The 22,284-nt window shown below is 38.0% G+C and overlaps 1 protein-coding gene across 2 annotated transcripts in view; it reads right to left on the reverse strand.

The window, feature by feature from the left end:
* PKIA (cAMP-dependent protein kinase inhibitor alpha) overlaps positions 1–21,917 on the reverse strand; it is a 95,788-nt gene extending 73,871 nt beyond the window's left edge. Inside the window, exon 1 of one of the 2 annotated variants that reach the window (XM_047724611.1) lies at positions 21,785–21,917. The gene's annotated coding sequence lies outside the window, so the exon portion shown is untranslated. The remainder of the gene's footprint in view (positions 1–21,784) is intronic. The other variant, XM_047724612.1, reaches the window with a different exon arrangement.
* Between the last annotated feature and the right edge of the window lie 367 nt (positions 21,918–22,284).

Consider the following 22,284-nt stretch of genomic DNA (forward strand, 5'->3'; position numbering starts at 1 on the left):
ATCCAAAGAGTTGTCAATGCAGGGAAAGTACTATCAGGATATACGTGTTTGGGTTTGCTTTGTGTTATTTTTTTAATAACAGAGAAGAGAAGTTACCGTTACTACTTTGAATCTGAGAAAAACTGGCTTATTAAACTGTAAACCTTGGTTTAAGAATGGGAAAAGCAGGAGTGCTGCAACGGCTGCCCTAGGCCAATCACCCACTCAGAGGAGGGCCATTTACTTTCAATTGGCTCCCCAGGGCAGGAGCAATTATCGTCCCAACAACTTGGACAGCTCCATAAACAAGACAGAGACTGGTTTTAGGAAGTTTCTCATTCCTCTTCCCCAATCTCCAAACCCTTTTAACTTCAGCAGCAGTCATCAAATGTATACCAGCAAAAAGTATTTCCTAGGAACTTGTTGGAAATGCAATTACCAGGTGAGGCCCTCATAATCATTGTTTTTGACAAGCTTTCTGATCTCTGGATTCACATTAAAGCCTGAGACCCATTCTCTCCCCGTCTGACAAAGAGCCAGAAAGAAAAGGTGGGGGTGGGGGTGGGTGGAGGTGGGAATGCCCAGGAAATTGTGCCAGAAAGTGAATCCAAATAGCTTTTTATACTGGGCTTTTACCATAATTTACAAATGATTATAAACAACCACAAACTGTAGTTACTTTAAGGTCTCTTTAGCAGAAATCAATCTTGTATTGTGACAGTTCTCCTATACTCTGCTCTATTACTTGATAGGTCATTTCCTCACAAGGATGAGCAATTCAACAGAAAATGCTCTTTATATTTAAACAGCACTTTCTGTTCCAAAATGTCAAAATGCTTGACAAGTAGTGTAATGTAACTCACTAATTTTCTCAACCCTATGGTAGTAAATAGTCAACATCTACCATCATTGCTGTTTACTGGTGATTTCTTGGCAAGTAAAGTTAAAATGCCTTGGGTGTCTCTAGGAAGTCAATGGCTGAAGAAAACATTGTTCATTTTGGATACCACGGGGCTGTAGTTGATGGATTGCTCACTGAGTTCTAATATTACATCCCAAGGATAGATAACTGCTCATTGAAGAGAAAGCCCAAAGAACTTTCTTGTACTTTCTTTAATTAAACCTGTTTTTTTGAAAAATCATCTGGTCCAATCTACATTTAATTGAGTATAAATAATTGAGTATAAATAAATAATTGAATATAAATGCTACTCAAATCCCTCTTACTTTTGGTTACTTAGAATTGATGCCACTTGAAGAATAAGAAGGAAAGGCTCATTACATTGGGGACTTCTTGATAGCCACAACTGTTTTAGTCATCCTTGACTCCCCAGTGACCAGTACAGTATCTGGAATAGTATATGTGAGTAGTAACTATTTTTTGAATGTATGGTGCATAAATAAGTCATAATACTTTTAGAGTCGGAAGCCACCTGTCAGGAGAAAAAAGTAGTTTAAAAACTACTAAATTCTCAAAATCTAGTGTGAGATGAATGCTGATACAAACTTGACCATGCCCTGTCACTACATATGATTCTGTGATGCCAACATCTACTAAATGATGTGGGAAACAAAGGCAGATGAAAAATTATTAAGTTTCCTTACTACCTACAGCCCATTGACAAGTCCTCATAACAGGCAGAGGGCCATTCTTGTAGGGACTCAGTTGCCTTGATGTTAGATGTTGACACTTTGCTAAGGGCAAAAGGCAATCCTGGCCCGACCCCAAGACTCCCAAGATCCTATAATCCTACTTTAACATATAAAAATTCTTTTGGAAACTTCCTTTATCTCTATCCCCCCAAGATGCATGTTGGCAATCATCCCCCAAGCATATGGCCCACTGATACACACCTGAAGGATCTCATGACTGAGTTTTTACTAAACAGTAATAAACGACCTTTCCTGACAATAGCTATCCCCTCAGGATCCTGGAAACCTTGTTTCCAAAATACCTATGTAAGGGCCTATTCAGCCAGAGCAGCCCCACCCTGGTTGAACTGCCATTTTGCTGTAAAGTTTAAATTGACCTTGCTCCCCCCACCCCAGGGGAACTTATTTAAAAGCAAGTCCAGGAAACCAGTCCCAGGTAACAAAGTCCAAGTACAAGGGTGGGTCAGGCCAGGTGGAGGTATTCAATCAGTGGGGGTGCATACTATCTCTTAGCTACCAAGGAGTATGAGCTCCCCACCTTTGGGAGCCTTTTGGCGCCAATCCTAACCAAGGTGTGATAGGCTAAATCGAATGTCTACTAGGGTAAACTGTAATTCAGTTGGTCGCCTAGCATCACTGTGGAGTTTCCTGTGTGTGTGTTACAATCTCATTGGCCACCTGTGTGTGGCCAGGCCCAACCACATGGCCTTTGCTCTATAAAAGTTAGTCTGGAAAGCAGGAAGGGGTCGTCCTCTCTGTAGGGGTGGCCCCGACAGGTCTGTTTGTCGGTCGGTCTGATTCCTGATGCTTGGTGCAAAATAAAGCTTTGCTTGACCTTCGCTTTGTATCAGTCTCACTCCTTTAATCACGGACCCATTATTGAGGTACCCAATTTTGGGGGACCCAACACCTAGGAGACTTAACACTGTCCCTAACCCCTCCCGAACTTAAAAATATATAATGGGCCACTCCTCATGACCCCAGAGCAGCTCTTCCTGCCCACTGGTCCTGTCCCCATGCTGTTAAAAAAACAAAAAAAAACAAAAACCACCTTTTGCACCAAAGATGTCTCAAGAATTCCTCCTTAGCCATTGGCTTAGAACCCTAATGTCTTTTCCTACATCACTAACGAATCAAAAAAAGTTTCAGACTTCAAATTTAGGTGTGTTTTCATGATGAAGATTCCTCTCACCTACCATTTCTTACAATAAACCTTGGAAGCCTAGAATCAACAGGCAATATACTGGTTTGTGACTTAAAATTGTAAAGTTTCACCCCATTTTGGAGGCGTGAAATACAACTGATGCACAAATATTAGAATTTTTATTGTGAAAAAAACCTAATTTCCAAAATGCTGAAGGCTGGTTTCTCAAAATATTAAAATGACCACAGATTATAAGCCAAGGCACCCTATTTTTAAAAAATAAGGGACTATAGGGGCACCTGGCAGGCTCTGTCAGGGAACATGTGACTCCTGATCTCCAAATAGTAGTTCAGGCCCCACGTTCGGTAGGAAGATTGCTTAAAAATAAAAAAAATAATAATAAAAAAATAGACTGGAGTTTGCATAATTACTGTTAATGATTTGTTGACTTTGTTTGAAAAAATTGCTTGTTTTAAATAAAACAGAGTTCAACTAGACTATATATCATTAATCCTAAACTTCCCGTTAGATTTGTTCTAGCCCCAAAATGCCAACCATGCATATTAAAGCTGAGACTTGTTTTTTTGCGTATGACTTCTGTACCCCTTTCCTGTTTGAATTTTACCCTTTTTTAAGATTTTATTTATTTAGTTGACAGCGAGAGAGATAACAAGAGAGGGAACACAAGCAGAGGGAGTAGGAGAGGAAGAAGCCAGTTTCCCACTGAGCAGGGAGCCCATGTAGGGCTAGATCTCAGGCCCCTGGGATCATGATCTGAGCTGAAGGCAGACATTTAATGACTGAGCCACTCAGGAGCCCCTGAATTTCATCCTTTCTTAACAATGTTGCTGGAAATCAGTGTGGTTTATAACCACTCTGTTTAGCACTCTATCACCAGTCTCTAGGATAGTGGCTAGTACATAAGAAACAAATACAGTTTCTAAATTACTTTGATGAAAATCCATACTTATCCTGCTTTTCAGCACTTGAAGACAGAAATAGTTTCTAATCGCACATCTGAATAATCCAGAGTAAATGTTAACTATAAATACAAAATTATCTATTAAGATACAGAACATATCTGAGATTTGGGATTACTTCCTGATAACCCTGATTTCAGAGCTATGGTAAAGACTTACTTGAGGTATTTTACTGTTTTCTGAGTACATACTGAAGGAAGAAGTTGACAAGAGAGTAAGATTTTTCCAGGCTCAAATAGAGCTTGACTCATGGGCATGGAAACAGCCTATAAAAGAAGGGCCCATTGTCTGCTGGATTAAGACACACACCCCCCTTCCCCCTGCAAGACATGCAAGAGGGAGGAGACTAAGATGGAGGTTTCAAGGATCCTCACTCTACACATCTGCTCTCACAGGATCAAATTATAGGCAAGTAAGAATGTGAGAACCATTGCTGTGTACCTTTAAACATGCAGTAACAGTAAAATATGGCTCAATGAGTGGTCCATTAAATCTGACCAATCAGAATAATTCCTCCTTTCTCGATGGAACATTCTGGTAGAAATGAACAGACGTGAGCATGGGATGGGAAGGGGGTGATTTCCTTCTGTTACAGATTCTAAACTTCCTTTAATTTTCCTATGATTTAAGCCTAACTTAAAATCTTACTAAAATTTATGGGCTTTTGAAAAATTAAAATTAGGGGCGCCTGGGTGGCTCAGTGGGTTAAGCCGCTGCCTTCGGCTCAGGTCATGATCTCGGAGTCCGGGGATCGAGCCCCGCATCGGGCTCTCTGCTCTCTCGGGGAGCCTGCTTCCTCCTCTCTCTCTGCCTGCCTCTCTGCCTGCTTGTGATCTCTCTGTCAAATAAAAAAAAAAAAAAAGAAAAATTAAAATTAAGTAAGCTGAGTGCTGAGGGTGAAGAAAACCCTGATAATAATTTTAAGATATATGTATTGTTGTGAAAATTACCAGAATTAGTTTTGTTCTGAATAGGAGACTGCCTTAACACTTCAATTATGATTATTAGTAAATAGAAAGTCACTGGCTGTCTCCATCTGATATTATCAAAGACTTCACTTGAGAAAATTTTAAATTATTTATTGCATTGAAAATGCTATAAGAACCTAAACTGAACATCATTATGTAGCAGTTATCAATGAACTGGCAGAATTTTGACATCTCTCCTGCCTTCAGCTCTTCCTTCTTTACTTCCTCCCCTCTCTTTCTTTCCACAAGCAAGTAAATGGGCATATAACAAATGGTAGGATCAAAACCCTTACATTCATTACAGGGGTTGGGAATATGGACTCTCACAATAACGGATTTTAGATATTTTAAACTGGTTTTAAATACTATAGCTGTACCTTACTAGCTGTGTGACCATGGATAACTTAATCATTTTCTGTATTTATTTGCTTATCTATAAAATAGGTAATAACAGTGTCTTCCTCTTAGGATTGTTGTGAGAGGGAATCTATTCGGTTTTAGAACAGCATTTAGGACAGGGTAAGCAAAATAAGTATTATTTCTCACTTTTCCAAATATGTAAAACATTTAGTATTTGGATCTGTAGTCTCAAAATCTAATATTCACTGATGTGAATGGCTGATTAATTAAATGGGGGGGGATGCTATAGTAACTATTCCTTTAGTTTCTCAATTTGTTTTTTTTTTAACCAAAAACCAGAATCACCATTTCCTGCCATTATCTGTTACTGATAAACAGTTCAAAACCATAATGTTATTTCTAAGAAGACAAAGTGAAAGATGAAATTAATGGTGATATGTGTGAAAACTACAAAAAAGTCATACAAAAAGAACCAAGTACTTACAGAATAGTTGAAATTCAAATGACAGCAAATGACTAATTCTTAAATCAAGAACCCTTCACTAAAATTAAAAACATAAATGCTTTCTTTTTCTTGCTTTCTTGTAGGAGGTGAAGGAGTACTTGGTAGGTGTCAGACTATTTTAAAAAGCAGATTATAGTGGTGATATTTCAGAAGCACAAAAATACTGAGGCAGATCTTATAAATGACTTGTTTAAAATAATTTTATACTTAATAGAAACCTAGTAGAAATGCAATACAAGTGTCCAATCTAGTTACAGAAGAGAATTTTCTGTGAATTTTAATTAACTTTTAAAATTATAGATTATACGGCCAAGTGCTCCAATTAGGTTGCAAATTATGCAAATAATGTTCTAGTTTGAAGCAAAAATTATTTTTTGCTAATGTGTGTACAAGTGTGTGTATAAATAAAATGATGTAATCTCATGACTGTTAGCACCGTGTCAGTGAAACTAGATTCATACATTACTTAACTCAGATAAGCCGTCAGCATCATCCATGTTTATTAACCAATGCAACCCTTTAAGTTGAAGCCATGGTTCTCTAGAAAAGAAGCTGATAATGACAAAATACAAACTGGAATATGGTGAAAAAAAACAAACAAACAGTATAGTTTTGTTTTATTTTGTTTTTTTTAATTAAACCTAGAAGCTTATTTAATATGACCACTTCTTTGAGTTGATGAAAGTAATCCACGTAGATTGTCCTGGTGCAGGCTCCAGTGAGGTCTACAGGCAAATTTATAAGTAGGAACAGATCTAAGCCTATATCCATTTTCGTGCTTACCCTTATACATGTCCAGTTTTTGCAGCATCTAGGAAAGCACTAGATTGACCAGGGCATGAAGCAAGTCTGAATTCTTGCCCTGCTATTTAATAACTCTGTGTACTGCTGAAGTGGGCAAACTGCTAAACTTCACGAACTTCAGTTTTCCTCTCTGCAAAATGAAGATAACCATTGCTCTACCAACTGTGGAGAGTTAGGATAATCCAGTAAGAGAATGGATATAAAAATGCTTTGAAAGTAGACAGTACTTCAAAAGAAATTTTAATTTATCACTGTTATTTCAGGTTGAGGGAAAACTTCCCTTCCTCTAATGTGAACTTCCAGAAATCTATATAAAAATCAAACATTTTAGCAACACTCAGCAAGGTTTAGATGTTACAAAACACATCCAAACCAGCATATATTCTTCTTAAACAGTTGAGTAATACATATACTTTGTAATGAGTTTGGAAATAGCAGATGAGATTGGTATTGAGAGGAAGTAAAGGTCACCCTGGCTTTCTATTTCTTAATTATTGATAATTGATTTTTAAACTTTCTTTGGGTCTTTTTCCTCTATGTATGTGATATTCAAAACCAATATGCTTTACTTACTATTTAATATTCTTCTCTTTTCACTTAACATTTCTCAAAAAGGAAATTTTAGTTAGTTTCTATATTGTTTCCTACTTTCAGGATCTTAAAATAATTAACAGAGAAGGTTGTTGTGTGAGCTATTATGTAGATGAATGAAATAAAGTTCAACATAGATAACCTAAATGAATACATTAGAAATTCATGTTTTCAAGTATATCCCTGTTTTTGTGTGTTTGAGTGTTTCAAATGTTCCATAGATTTTCTAATATTTATATTTAATTAGACCTATAAATTTTTATATAGTATTTTTAAATGAAAAATGTTAAAGAATGCTCCACTTAGAAGCCAACATAAAAGCCCTAGAAAGCTTCCGTCTCCTTACGTGAGATGGTAGATATAAAAGCACTATAGAAATACAGATAACAGGGCGCCGGGTGGCTCAGTTGGTTAAGTGTCTGCCTGCGGCTCAGGTCATGATCCCACGGTGATGGGATCGAATCCCATGTCAGGCTCCCTGCTCAGCAGGAACCTGCTTCTCTTCCCTTCCCCAGCTCAATCAAGGTCTCTCTCTCTCTTTCTGTCACTCACTCTCTCTCTCAAATAAATAGATAAAATCTTGAAAAAAGAAAAGGAAATACAGATTACACTTGAGTCTAAATAAAAATCTGAGTAAAAACTACAGAACTGTTGCTTACTCAGTAGTCTATTAATAACTGGTAAAAGGTATTTGGAGAATGATTAAACCTTAATAGTCACCTGCCATTTATTAAGATAACATTTATGTGATATAATTATTTTGCAAAATTGGAATATCAGGTATATTTTATTGTTGAAGGTTGACTGCCAAGTGGAAAGTCATTTTATAGGCTTGCTGTAAAATATATCATTTTACCGATATCCAAGAGATATCCCAGTATGTTAATTGGGCAGATTAATTGGGCAGAAACTTTAAGCCAGGGATATTTTTGTCTTGGTAATGCGTTTATTTGAGACAGCAGTTATTAGAAACCAGAAAAATAACACCAATAACTTTCAAATTACTTTGACCCTAAAGTTACAGAAATTTTAACATAAGTTAGCATATTTACATACTGAATTAAAATTCCTAAACCTGTGGGGTACCTGGGTGACTCAGTTGGTTAAGCATTTGACTCTTGGTTTCAACTCAGGTCATGATCTTGGTTGGGGCCTGGGATCAAGACCTGCATCAGGCTCCTCGTTTAGCAGGGAGTCTGCATGAGGATACTCTCTCTCCCACTCCCTCAACCTCTAACCAACCCTCCCAACATGCATGCACTCTTTCTCTCTCAAATAAATAAATAAATCTTCTTAAGAAATGTAAAACTGTGTGCTTTTTAAGCCCCCAAATTCATCATACTAAAGCCCATTTGTGTATTAACAATGCAGTTTTTATAGGTAATTCATAGGTGTTGCCACTCAAGTTTTTACATTAATTGAGGCTTGATGTTTTTATTTCAGTTTAAAGGTGTTGCTATTGATCAACTCTAATCAATGGCACCTAGGAATGCACAAGACTCTGAATATTAAAATGCTTGTATGTTCTCTCTAAATTCTTGGAGCTTCAGTAAAATAGATATTACATACTAAAGAGTCCTTGGCATATGATATACAATGGAGTAACAAGTTAATTTTCCTTTTTGGGGGGCACCTGGGTGGCTCAGTCGTTAGGTGCCTGCCTTCAGCTCAGATCATGATCCCAGGGTCCTGGGATCAAGCCCTGCATCAGGCTCCCTGCTTGGTAGGAAGTCTGCTTCTTCCTCTTCCACTCTCCCTGCTTGTATTCCCTCTTTTGCTGTCTCTCTCTCTGTGTCAAATAAATAAATAAAACCTTTTAAAAATAATAACAATAATAATTTTCCTTTTGTACAATTTAATGATATGAATAATGAGAAACTTCTTCAATTGTTATACATAAATATATGTATTTATATAACATTTATATACTTTTATATATATATATATATATATATATAATATATACCAAGTATATATATTTGAGTATAATAAGGCAGATAATTAGCGACTCTTCAAAGATTTTTGTTAGTGGAAGCGAATGTTAAAAATTCTTTATAAGTTAAAGTTGTTCTCTCCCAGGAACCTTCACACTGTATTACCTTCCCCCCCAACCAAAAAAAAAGTCAACTGTTGCTTTTAAATAAGGAAGCCTCCCCATTTTATCTGTCACTTGCTCCTGATATCAACACCCTTACTCACAACAATCTTAATAGCATTTCTGATAATGGGTTAGTGACAAGTGATTAGACATACGGTAAAATTAAAAAAAATAATAAGATGCAGAATTAATAGCCAACTGACTTTTGCCAGGTCATCCAATCAACTACTTACAGAGTTAAAAATAGAAACTAAGTCTCATTCCCCCAGCTACTGCCAGATTAGAGCTCGGCAACTTTGCTTTGTTGGCGTCAACCTCTCCCACCAGTGGCACTACCTGCACAGAGACATCTTCCCATGAGGCTCCGGGTCATTTCAAAGCTCAGTTTAACTAACATGGGAGAAGCAGGAAAAGAGTTCATAAACATTTGGGAAAACTTGTGGTAATGAGGTCTGGTTATAAGTTTCCCATGAGAATAAAAAGGACAAAAATTGGAAACATTTATTAATCTTTACAATGTTTCAGAAACTGCACTAAATTCTTTTATGTTCTCTTCTTTAATCTTCACAAAAACTCTGTGATTTTCCTGTTTTAAATACCAAGAAACCACTCACAGAGGTTAAGTAATTTACCCTAAGTCACATAGCTAGTAAATCGTAGAGGTGGGACTGAAACTAACTAGGATTCAAAGCTCACATTCACTTCTTAAAATATAGGATTTGGACATAAGTGGTAGCCCAAACTTCCAAAGGAAACAAAGGGAGGGGAAGGTCTAGTGATCAGCATACTTTGAAGATGCTGTTTGGAGCATTCTGATTTGTTCTGAAAGTGATCAAAAGCTGCCCGAGAGCTCTCAGTAAAATTTTATCTAACTGTACAAAAAAACATTAATTTTATCTTCAAAAATTTTGAGATCAACTCCATTCTTTGCTTTCATAACACTCTACTGCCATGGTATTTCATTTTCCTTTTTATTTATTAAGGGGAAATTGAAACATTTAAGTTGTTGGCTTGAACAAGTTAGTATTTTTTTAAAAAAATAATAACCAAGATGCCAACTTTCCACCACTTATTCAATGAACTGTCTAGCGTCAGATCATTTTAGTGTCAGATTTAATTTTTGTGCTGAAATAGTGACTTCAAAAAGCCCCAGTGAAATGTTATAAGACCATTATCTCAAACCTGCATACAGGTAGAAAATGCTTTCAATCAACTGAAATTTTGCTTTCTCCATAAGTGTTCTTTACAATAAATGAGATTGAAAAAGGCATGGAGATAAGAGAACCACTGACTAACAGTTTATTATTATTAAAATTAAAAAACAACCTGTATCTTGTATGATGAATTTTCTAAAAGTCCAAATCCATTGCAGTTGAATGAAGAAGGGTAATGTCACGTTCTTCTGTCCTGGGTAAATGGACTGTGCTTGGTTGAGTGTCTTAAACTGCTTACTAGATAGATCTCAAGCTTTAATATGCATCACTTCTAATTCCCACCTTACCAAAACCTCAGAGCGACGAGAGTATGGTTTAGGAAGAAGCAGGGGAGGGTAATTTCATCCATAACTCATCCCCACCACACCTACAAAAATACTCATAATGAACATGTGTAAAATGTCAGTTACTTTGTGTTTGGGGGCAGCTATCTCAACTAAATTGTACTGATTTATTTTGTTGTTCAACAAATATTTTATAAATGCCTATAAAGCCAAATATGAAACTAATCATTTGACTTGCAGAAATTTTTATACTCTTGATACTTTAGTTTTAAAATAACTGTGTACATTTACTGAGTGTTTACCATAGTATGTGATACTAATAAGCTCTCTAGAAACTGAATACTTATAAAATAATACTTTTTTAAAAATTTTATTTATTTTTTTGACACAGAGAGAGAGATCACAAGTAGGCAGAGAGGCAGGCAGAGAGAAAGGAAAGGAAGCAGGCTCCCCGCTAAGCAGAGAGCCCGATGTGGGGCTCGATCCCAGGACCCCGGGATCATGACTTGAGCGGAAGGCAGAGGCTTTGACCCACTGAGCCACCCAGGTGCTCCTTAAAATATACTCTTATACTTACTTATAAAATACTACTTATAAAACAGTACTACTTATAAAATACTACTCTTTCATTCTTTGCTTGGCTTTGCAATCCTAGGTTGTTCTCTAAGATGGAGAAGATATAAAAAATGAAATATAGATTTGTCTTCTACAGGAGCATCAGCCATGTCTTGACCAACTTTTATCAATGGAAATTCTCAGGTTATTAAAAGGCTGTAATCATTTGAAAATCCTAGTATATATGGATGTGTCATAAGAATGTTAGCCCTTTTGTATTTTGGCTTGATCCACTGCAGGAAAGCACAAATTAGTTGAAGGCAGTTTCCCCAAGAAAAACCCAATTCAAGATGAGAGATTAATTTGGACGAACAATGATCTGTCACAATTTGTTTTGGAGGGTAGTAGTTAAAAAAATAGGAATGCGGTCTTTTCAGAATGAAGCCTTTTAAAAGTGCATTGTTCTCCAGTGAGCTTATCTTATAAATAAACCCCATATGTGTAATTATACTTTTCTAAAATTTTCATATATTACTGTAGAGGAAAAATTTTTAAATCTTTTAATATCATCACAATATTTAAAATTTGACAGTCTTTGGGGTGCCTGGGTAGCTCAGTCGGTTAAGCATCTGCCTTTGGCTCAGGTCATGATCACAGGGTTCCTGGATGAGCCTGGCATCCCGCTCCCTGCTCAACGGGCAGTCTGCTTCTCTCTCTCTCTCTCCCTCCCACTGCCTCTCCCCCTGGCTCATAGTCTGTTAAATAAATGAATTCTTTAAAAGATTTTTTTGACCATCTTCAAATTTGTACTTGGACTTGGTGAGTCAGACAGATTATTCTCACTGATTCCACTGGGTATCCACCAATTCATATGCAACATTATTTTTGCAAGTCCTAGCAGGATTAAGTTTTGTTAGTGGATAGAGTATATTAACACCCTGATTGTTTTTCACTACATTTCAATTATCAGAGAGCCTGAGTGTGAAAAATCATGGAGAGGAGTGTTAGAAATGGCATTAAAGGGGCACCTGGGTGGCTCCATTGTTAAGCAGTTGCCTCTAGCGCACGTCATGGATCCCAGACTCCTGGGATCCAGCCCGCATCTGGCTGCCTGCTCAACAGGGAGTCTGCTTCTCCCTCTCCCGCTCCCATGCCCCCTGCTTGTGTTCCCTCTCTCGCTGTGTGTCAAATAAATAAATAAAATCTTAAAAAAAAAAAAAGAAATGGCATTAAAGATTACTGACTTTGTGTGTCAAATAAATAAAATCTTAAAAAAAAGAGAAATGGCATTAAAGATTACTGACTTCTTGGTTTATGCAGTTAGATTCTGTAGTATACAACAGAAGGAACAAAGTAGGTTGCACTGCTGCTATGATTGCAATGACCAAAACACCCAATATTTCTACCCTCAGTCTCATCAACATGGCAGTGCATTGATTAAGATGTGGGTTTCTTGTTGCTTATTTAGGCAAAGGTCAGAATGCTTATTTGTTTCATGTCTGTTTTTAAAAGAAGGTTTGATCAGGCAGAAATAAAAACAAAAGTAAATCATAGAGAAATGCCTATTAATACGTTCTCCATCCCAATTAACCAAAGAAAAAGCATGCCTTAAAATACTGTTGTGAAATATCTAGGCTATGTCTATCTATGTTCTTGCAATCTTTCAGTTTTAAGCAGCTTTTCAAAAATATGTTATAGGGATGCCTGGGTGGCTCAGCCGGTTAAGCCGCTGCCTTCGGCTCAGGTCATGATCCCAGCGTGCTGGGATCGAGTCCCTCATCGGGCTCCTTGCTCAACAGGGAGCCTGCTTCTCTCTCCTCTGCCTGCCCCTCTGCCTGTTTGTGCATACCCTCTCTCTCTGACAAATAAGTAAATAAATAAAATCTTTTAAAAAATATATGTTATAAACATGTTGCTTCATCCTTGACATTGTAGCATGTTAATGTCTAATTCGGGTACAACATGATGCAATCCCCCAGCAAGCTTCTTTGTTTCTCCCCTCTTGGACAATGCAAATCAAGATAATCTTCTGAGAACGGTAGTGAAAAGTTTTGCCAATTCTGTTTTACTTCATATATACCAATATTCTGTAGTTTAGCTTAAATATAACACTCCTGTGAGGATAAATTAAAATGGATACATTAAAAAGAAACTAAAGAAAAAAAAACCAACAAAATAAAAGATTTACTATAATGCAGGTACGTAAATTTGAACTAAAAAACAGACGAAATTTTAGATTAGGCTGGATTCAAATGACCCATTGCTGGAGCTTAAAACACACACACACACACACACCTAGATATAGATGTTTCTAGTTTTCTACACTGTTGTTGTAAGACTTAACTGACATCAGTGATGTACTCTGTAATATCTTTGAAATGATAAAATGTGTTGAGAGACTTGAAATCTGTCAAGACTTGTGTATAATATTTTTCCTCCATGAACAGAAATGAAAAAAGTGAGAATATTTCCTTGCTCAAATCATAGTAAATGGATTCCCTTATATTACATGCATTCATTTTAAAGATAGAAATGGCTACAGAGGGACGCCTGGGTAGCTCAGTGGGTTAAAGCCTCCACTTTCGGCTCAGGCCATGATTCCAGGGTCCTGGGATTGAGCCCTGCATTGGGCTCTCTGCTCGGCAGGGAGCCTGCTTCCCCTCTCTCTCTGCCTGCCTCTCTGCCTACTTGTGATCTCTCTCTGTCAAATAAATAAATAAAATCTTTTTAAAAAAAGAAAGAAAGAAAGAAAGAAATGGATGCAGAAAATACATAAATACTATCTGTTGAAGAAGTTTATGATTTTTATAGTCAACATACTTTTTCTAATTATAAACGCTCATGTATTGTCTCTGACCCAACAATACCACTCAAAGAATTTCTTCATCAAAAATTAAAGCACTGGGGCACCTGGGTGACTCAGTGGGTTAAGCCTCTGCCTTCCGCTCAGGTCATGATCCCAGGGTCCTGGGATAGAGCCCCGCATAGGGTTCTCTGCTCGGCAGGGAGCCTGCTTCCTCCTCTCTCTCTGCCTGTCTCTCTGCCTACTTGTGATCTCTGTCTGTCAAATAACTAAATAAAATCTTAAAAAAAAAAAGAAAAAAAGCACCAATCCTGGGTCTTGGCACCATCAACAACAACAAAATAAAAACAAAAAAGTAAAAGCACTAACATATGAAGATGGGCAACTTTGTGTCCATTACCACATACCTTGAAATCAAAAAACAATTTGGAACTTAATATTTATCAATTTTTTTTAAATAAAATCATGGGACATTCTCTGTACATATTAGGCCTCTACTAAAGGTGATATGGTAGTGTTTTGTGCTAGATATCATCAATGTAATAATAGGCAATGTACTGAAAATGTTTTGCAACTAAAAAACACTGTACGTGTGTATATGTATATATACACACACACACACATATATCATTCAGCTTGAAAAAGTAATGCAATTTTGGGCGCCTGGGTGGCTCAGTTGATTGAGTAACTGCCTTCAGCTCAGGTCATGATCCTGGAGTCCCTGGATCCAGTCCCACAGCAGGAGTCCTGCTCAGCAAATGTCTGCTTCTCCCTCTGACCCTCCTCCTCTCATGCTCCAGAGCTCTCATTCTCTCTCTCTCTTTCAAATAAATAAATAAAATCTTTTAAAAACAAACAAACTAAAAAGCAATGCCATTTTGACACATGCTACAACATGGATAAACTTTGAAAACATTATGCCAAGTGACAGAAACCAGACATAAAAGCATAAATATTTTATGATTCCACGATATGAGGTGGCTAGAATAGGCAAATCCATAGACCCAGAAAGTAGAATAGAGTTTACCAGAGGCTGAGAGGTGGGGAGATGAAGAGTAACTGCTTAATGAGTACGAAGTTTCTGTTTGGGATGATGAAAAAGTTCTGAAAATGGATAGTGGTGAAAACTGCTCAACATAGTGAATGTACTTAATATCTGTGAATTTCATACTTAAAAATGCTTAAAACAGCTAATTTTGTTATTCCTATTTTACCATAATAAAAAATAAAAATCCACTATAAAATAAAGTATAAGGGGCGCCTGGGTGGCTCAGTGGGTTAAGCCGCTGCCTTCGGCTCAGGTCATGATCCCAGGTCCTGGGTTTGAGCCCCACATCGGGCTTTCTGCTCAGCAGGGAGCCTGCTTCCTCCTCTCTCTCTGCCTGCCTCTCTGCCTACTTGTGATTTCTCTCTGTCAAATAAATAAATAAAATCTTTAAAAAAAAAAATAAAGTATAAATTTACCTTGCATTGGGCACATTATAAAATTTCCATAAAATTGCCCTTATTTTGGGACACCTAGGATCAAACTCCCGCATAGGGTTCCCTGCTGAGTGGGGAGCTGGCTTTTCCCTATCCCCTCTGCTGCTCCCTCCCAATCTGTGCTCTTTCTTCCTCTCTGTATGAAATAAATAATTTTTTAAAAAATTTCCCTTATTTTAGGAGCTTAAACAGCTATTATCATATTTTGGGAAGTGTAGGGAAACCAAAAGCTTAAGTTGGCCCCTTGAGTTTTCTTTCTCTCCATCTCTGTTTTTTTCCTAGATTAATGTTGTCACACTTCTTTTCGAATACTAGCATCAGCAAACCAAGCTAGCTAGTACCGGTCTCTTCAGGTATCAGTTAATTTTTAATGTACTTTTATGCTGGCAATTGTTTTATAACCTAGGAGGGATGAAAATAAATTGTCATTCTCCACTTAACATGGCAAAAGCAAATACATTACTGCAGATAGCGTCACTAGAAAGAAATAGTAACTTTGAGGCAAACATACATCCATCGTAAGAAAACTGAGTATGTTTCAAAGGAGCCTACATCGCTCAACTGCTGGCAATGTTCTTATACATATTTGGCACTACAGTACTCTAAGTCTAGAACTGTTTCTTTTTTTGTAAAAAATGGTTTTGATTGGAAAACCCTAAATAAATCATTTGGAATGTGTAACATTCAGAACTCCTTCTGGGATTCCTTTTCCATGAATCAGGGTTCTTTGAATCACTTTTCTCACTGGCACTTACTTTTTTTCGAATTATCTTAGCTGCCTTTGTGCCAGTGATAATGAGGAGCTCTCATTTTGGGTTCTAAAGCGGGGAGAATAGAAGGAGAATGTTGTTTCAAGTACCAAAAATGTCTGGGCTAATAAAGGACACACATCTTGTTACAGTGAACCCAGAGCAGATGTTCTTAAACCATTTGCTAAGGAGTACTTCAGTGGGTCCTTAAACACCTGCAATTGTATGCAAAATGCTATGTGTATTTGTGTGTTTGTGTATATACTTGGGGAGTGGATGCATAGACTTTACTGAATTATCAAAGGGGATGTTAAGGCCCAAAAGTTTAAGAAACACTGGAGGGGCACCTGGGTGGCTCAGTGGGTTAAGCCGCTGCCTTCGGCTCAGGTCATGATCCCAGGTCCTGGGTTCGAGCCCCACATTGGGCTTTCTGCTCAGCAGGGAGCCTGCTTCCTCCTCTCTCTCTGCCTGCCTCTCTGCTTACTTGTGATTTCCCTCTGTCAAATAAATAAATAAAATCTTTAAAAAAAAAAAAAAAGAAACACTGGAAAGATTAATTACAAAACAATTTTTAAATGACTCTGATAGCTCTGACCTTGTGTTTTTATAATGCCTTCCTTCACTCTTAACACTTCAAAGAGCAGCATGGTAACATGGAAAGAATGTCTGCTAAACATTTAGGTGAATCTTTGAGTCTCAGTTTCCTAAAGTAAAATTAGCATAGAGTAGAAGGCTGAAATTTTATTTCACGGATGAAAGTACTTGGCAGAGTGCCTTGAAACTGGACAAGTGCTTATATATGTAAGGCACCTTCTCCTGCTTACTCATTTTCAATAAAACGCAAGCATGTTGAAAGTAGATACAATATCTTCTTTAAACTTTTGTTTTGGGGGCACCTGGGTGGCTTAGTTGGTTAAGCAGTTGCCTTCAGGCTCAGGTCATGATCCCAGGGTCCTATGATCTAGCCCTGAGACAGATTCCCTGCTCAGCAGGGAGTCTGCTTCTCCCTCTCCCTCTGCCCCTCACCGGTGCTCATGCTCTCTCTCTCTTTCAAATAAATACATAAAATCTTTTTAAAAACATAAAGTTTTGTTTTGGGGACGTATGGGTGGCTCAGTCAGTTAAGCGTCTGCCTTTGGCTCAGGTCCTGATCCCAGGGTCCTGGCATAGAGTCCTGCATTGGTCTCCTAGCTCAGCAGGGAGCCTGCTTCTCCCCTTCCCCCTGCCTGCCACCCCACCCTGCCGTGTGTGCTCTTGTGCATGCTTGTGCACCCTCTCTCTCGCTCTCTCTCTGTCAGATAAATAAATAAAAATTTTTTTAAAGTTGTGTTTGGTTTTGTTAAGCTTATCATATATTTAATATATATGAGCTAATATACATTTAATGACCTGTAAGCTCACAATAACTTTTGTTGAATATAATTATTTGGATGTGCTTTCACTATATTTATTATTATGTAAATATTTTTAAAACTAAACAGTACTTGCACACAGTTTGGGAGTTGAAATTGACTGATGGTTAAGAGTGGGTAGAGATATAACCCTGAAATAATAACCAATTTCTTCACTAAAATCAAACTGCTGAATGTCTACTATGCATATACAAAAGGTCCCTGACTTATGATGGTTCGATGTATGATTTTTCAACTTCATGATCGTGCAAAAGAGATACACATTCAGTAAAAACCACAATTCAATTTCGGACTGGATTTTTCCCAGGCTAGCAGGAAGTACAGTAATCTCTCATGATGCTGGGCAGTGGCAGCAAGCCACAGGTCCCAGTTAGCCACACGGTCATGAGGCAAATAACAGATACATTTAACAACCGTTCTGTACCTATGTAATAATTTGGTTTTTCACCTTCAATATAGTATCCAATAAATTACATGAGATTTTCAACACTTACCATAAAATAGGCTACGTGTTAGATGATTTTGCCCATCTGCAAACCAATACAAGTGTTCTGAGCTCATTTAAGGTAGGCTAGGCTAAGCTATGGTGTTTGGTGGGTTAGGTGTATTAAATGCATTTGACATAGGGTATTTTCAACTTATGATGGGTCTATTGGGATGTAAACCGACTGTAAATCAAGGAAGAACTGTATGTAGCTAGGCATTGTACTATGAGTTGCAGGTAATAAAAGGTTGTCAGTCACAAACGTGCTCTCCAAAGCTATTTTAGGAGAACAAGGCATTGGTTCACACTAAAGAATAGACCAAGATATAAAGTGCAATAGGAATTTAGACAAGGGAGAAAGCTCACCTGATATGAGGTTGGTAGGTATGGGGAAAGCTTTATGGAAGAGGAAGTGTCTGATGTGAGCAAGGTTTCAACATATATGGGGTGAGTGAAAGCAACAGATGAAGACATATAGGCGTGACATCATGGGACACAAACTGGAAATAAAGACCAGTTGGTTTAGGCTGATCACAGGATAGCTTAAGGGGATTAGTGAGAAACTAGATAAAGAGATATCTCAGTTCCTGATGCATATTACTTATTAATGATACTTAAACATGAATATTTAATTTAAAAAGAACATGGATGAGAACTTAAAAATAAGACATAATGAAAAAGGTGAAATATTACATAAATCTGGCAGTTAGGAGAGCACTGACAACTTTCAAAATTGCACTCTTTCTACTTACTTTCAGCGGAGACACTGGGTAAATAGAAATTCACTTCTTTAGCTTTATTATTTCTACTTTTTATTTCTTTTCCATTTTTCAAAATCTCAAAATAAGTCTATTTCAGTTGCAGCTAATGGCAGTAAGACAGCGTCAGAAAATGCCTTTTTTTATGAGGTCAACTTTGATGTCTAAATTTGTACTAAGTTATTAATAACACTGACCACCCACCATACTGAATTTTTTTTATGTGATTAGAAAGCAGTAGATTGACTTCATTCTATCTTGTCAAACCTACAAAAATGTCTGCAGTTCATTCAGCATCTAATAGTGCACATCCCTTTTTTTTCATTCCTCCTCCATCTCTTGAACACCAGGCAATTAATTTTTCCTTTCCCTGGGAAACAGTTAAAGAAAAGGATATAAAGTCATAAATCAATTTCAGTCATGAAGTCATGAAGTCAGACATATATTTCTTCTTAGGGCTCTGAATTTAGACACTTTTCTCAGAAAAATTGTTTTATTTCAATATAACAAAGTCCAAATTCAGAAATCCTTTAAATTTATTTATCTTCCTCAGTTGCACTGAAATGAAAAAATTAAATTTTCTAACTTATTTTCTCTCTTCCCAAAAAGGCTTCTCCAATATAGGTCCATAACTCAGTGAATTCATCTCCCCTATAAAATCACTGGCAGGTATGATGCCAGCTTAGGCAGTACTAGTCCCCTAATTCTGACCCATTTCTTCTCAAAGAATTCAGTTTCTTCAGAAACCAAGTAATAGACACTTACAATTTCTAACTATTATTAGGATATTCTCATGCACTAATAGTCAACATGAAGAAAACTCAAATTACAGAAATTTTTACTATACCTAAGGTCAATTATACTAATCTGTACTTCATAATTTCTTAAAAATGAATTATTATATTAACATTTATTATCACTTATTATTCAGAATAATTATTTATATAGTTAAATATTTTAAGATTAGTAAAGAAAGGTGGTAGAATAAAGGGTTTTGTTGTTCTTGCTCTTTGTTTCCTTTTCTATTTGGTGTGCTGTGCCTGATTCAAAATTATAGAATCTTGAAATTTTAAGATTTCAAACCCACACCACACTCAACACATAATAACAACAACATGCTAAAAAAAAAAAAAAAAAAAAATTGGTGCTGAGGTTTTCATGATCCAGGGGAAGAGTTCCTGGAGTGGGCCACTTGGAGTGGGATTTGCCTACCCCCTCCACTCCCTCTGCCTCATATACTAAAGGTAGAGACAAAGAAACCAACTCAAATCCTTCTAAAGTGTACTTTATAAAAAGAATTTGTATTCAGAAAAGCAATAATGGCATATAATAGAATTAACATGATTTTTCAAAACTAGTGTCTTTGTCTAAAAGCAATATTTAAAAAGGAAGGTAAGCAGAGATAAAATCTTAGCTATAAACCTTGCCTCTCTTTCATTGAGCTCCTCTTTCAATTTGCTAAAATAAAATTACATGGCTATTGAGTCAGACTGTCTCATTTCAAATTTAAAGATAAAGATCCCCGGTTAAATAGAGTATTGGCACACAGACACCCCAGTCTGGCTTATTGCAAATACTCTCTGTTGGTGAAGTGGCACATTTGCAATCCCCATCACAGCCATCTTACCCATTTCAGAGCATATTATTCAAATGTACATCCCTAGGTGGCAACAGGAATAAGGCACTTGAGCTCAGTAGCAAGAGGTTTGTGGGGGAGATGCTAGAACAAGTGGTCAGAACCCTTAAATGGCAAGACTAACTTGAGGATGCTCAAATAACCTGAGGCTTAGATTGGCCAGCTCCAGTGGCTTCCTGAATGCTTGTGGGGAAAGCCTCTCTGGAAACTCTTTCGAGGTTATTGGGGAATCCTGGGACAGACATACTGCTTGCTTTTTAGGGAGTACCTACTTCAAATCCTATCAAGGTAGGTGTCTCCCATCCAGCTGCCAAAAAAAAAAAAAAAAAAAAAAAAAAAAAAAAAAATCTTCAAGAAAAACTGGATAGACACATTCACATTTGTACTTCCGTCTATGCCTATGAGCAGGGAGCAAAATATAAGTATGGTCCTCTTTCTGACACCCCAACAGATTCTTCTATCCTCGAAATCCTCTTCTCTTGTAGCCGCAGTGACTACAGCGAAGGAAGTTACCGGGAACCATGTTGGTACTAGGTTAAAAGAAGGATTTTTCGTGCCACGTATTTGGGGGGAAGGACACAGGTTAGAGTATACAGAGAGAATACTAAAACTGGTGTAGGGCAATGCCCTTTGTAGGTCCTTGACAAAATCAGTCATGGAGCAGAGGTTGTGGATTGAATCTGACAAGATCTGGCCTGTGAATGGACCCGGCGTCCCAGGGAAATCAATGAAGTAATTGACGAGAGAAGATGATAAACGAAGGGATAAGGTAGAAACAAGTGCTGCTCACCCCAAGCTGAACTCCAGGAGATAAGTTTCTCCTCTAATATGAGACTCTTTCTAAAGGTTCAGTATTGAAGTAGGTGTTTGACATTGAAATGGGCACAGACCAATTTTGATAACTAGGAAGGGAGAGGACAGAGGAAGGTAGGAAAGATTTCTGATTAGTTCCCCAAGCTGCCTCCAACGACCTGCTGCTCCAAAACAACAAAATAACCAAGTGAAGGCTGAAGTAGAAAGATAAAAGTGCAACTCCCAGTTATTTCACATTCGGAGTCTTCAATGTCTAAGCGAGTCTAGCACTGAAACGGTCGACTATCTTTAAGAGTATAGAGGCTGACCGCCTTCTTTGTTTGCCCAGTAACACCGCTCCTCCAATCTCAAGCACTTGGCTGATTAACATTTCAATTCCAGTTGTTGCTCCTTTTCCCATTGCAGTATGCAGCAAGGGTATTTCCCTTCTCTGTGTATTGCAAAACCCGTTATTGCCCGAGCGAAAAGAACTAAGCGGCGTGGCGGAGGCTAATAATAGCCGGGCTGCTTACCTTCTCAGGATGCAGTCAGCTCGAGTCCCAGCGCCCGCTGCCCCGGGGCCGCAGTGCCGCCGCGCCGGGCCGAGTGCGTGGTCAGCTCCACGGGCCCCAACCCCACCTGCCGGCTGCAGCAGCTGCTCCCGCCGCCGCGCTCCGGCTGCATGAAGTCATCCCCCGCCCCGGGCCGGATCACCACATTCCGTGCCAGTCGCGGGGGGAGAGGGACCTCTCCCGGCAGCGGGTATGGGCTCCTGGAAACTGTGCCCGACGACCGCTACCCCTCCGGGTTTTAGGTTTCTTTTCTATTAATGCTATTACGCAGGAAGCGTTGCCAGATTGTGGACCGAGAGAGAAGGGCCAGAGAAACTTCTCTGCATAGCGCCTTTCCTCCAAGAGCTCCCCTGTCACGCCCGCTGCATGGACAGCTCCATTCGACTGTGTGGGTTTCCCACCCTCTTCATTTTTCTTATCAGTATTGTTCATTTCGCAGAATTTGAGACGGGGATTGTCTT

The sequence above is a fragment of the Lutra lutra genome, chromosome 4 (assembly GCF_902655055.1).
Source record: "Lutra lutra chromosome 4, mLutLut1.2, whole genome shotgun sequence".
NCBI lineage: Eukaryota > Metazoa > Chordata > Mammalia > Carnivora > Mustelidae > Lutra > Lutra lutra.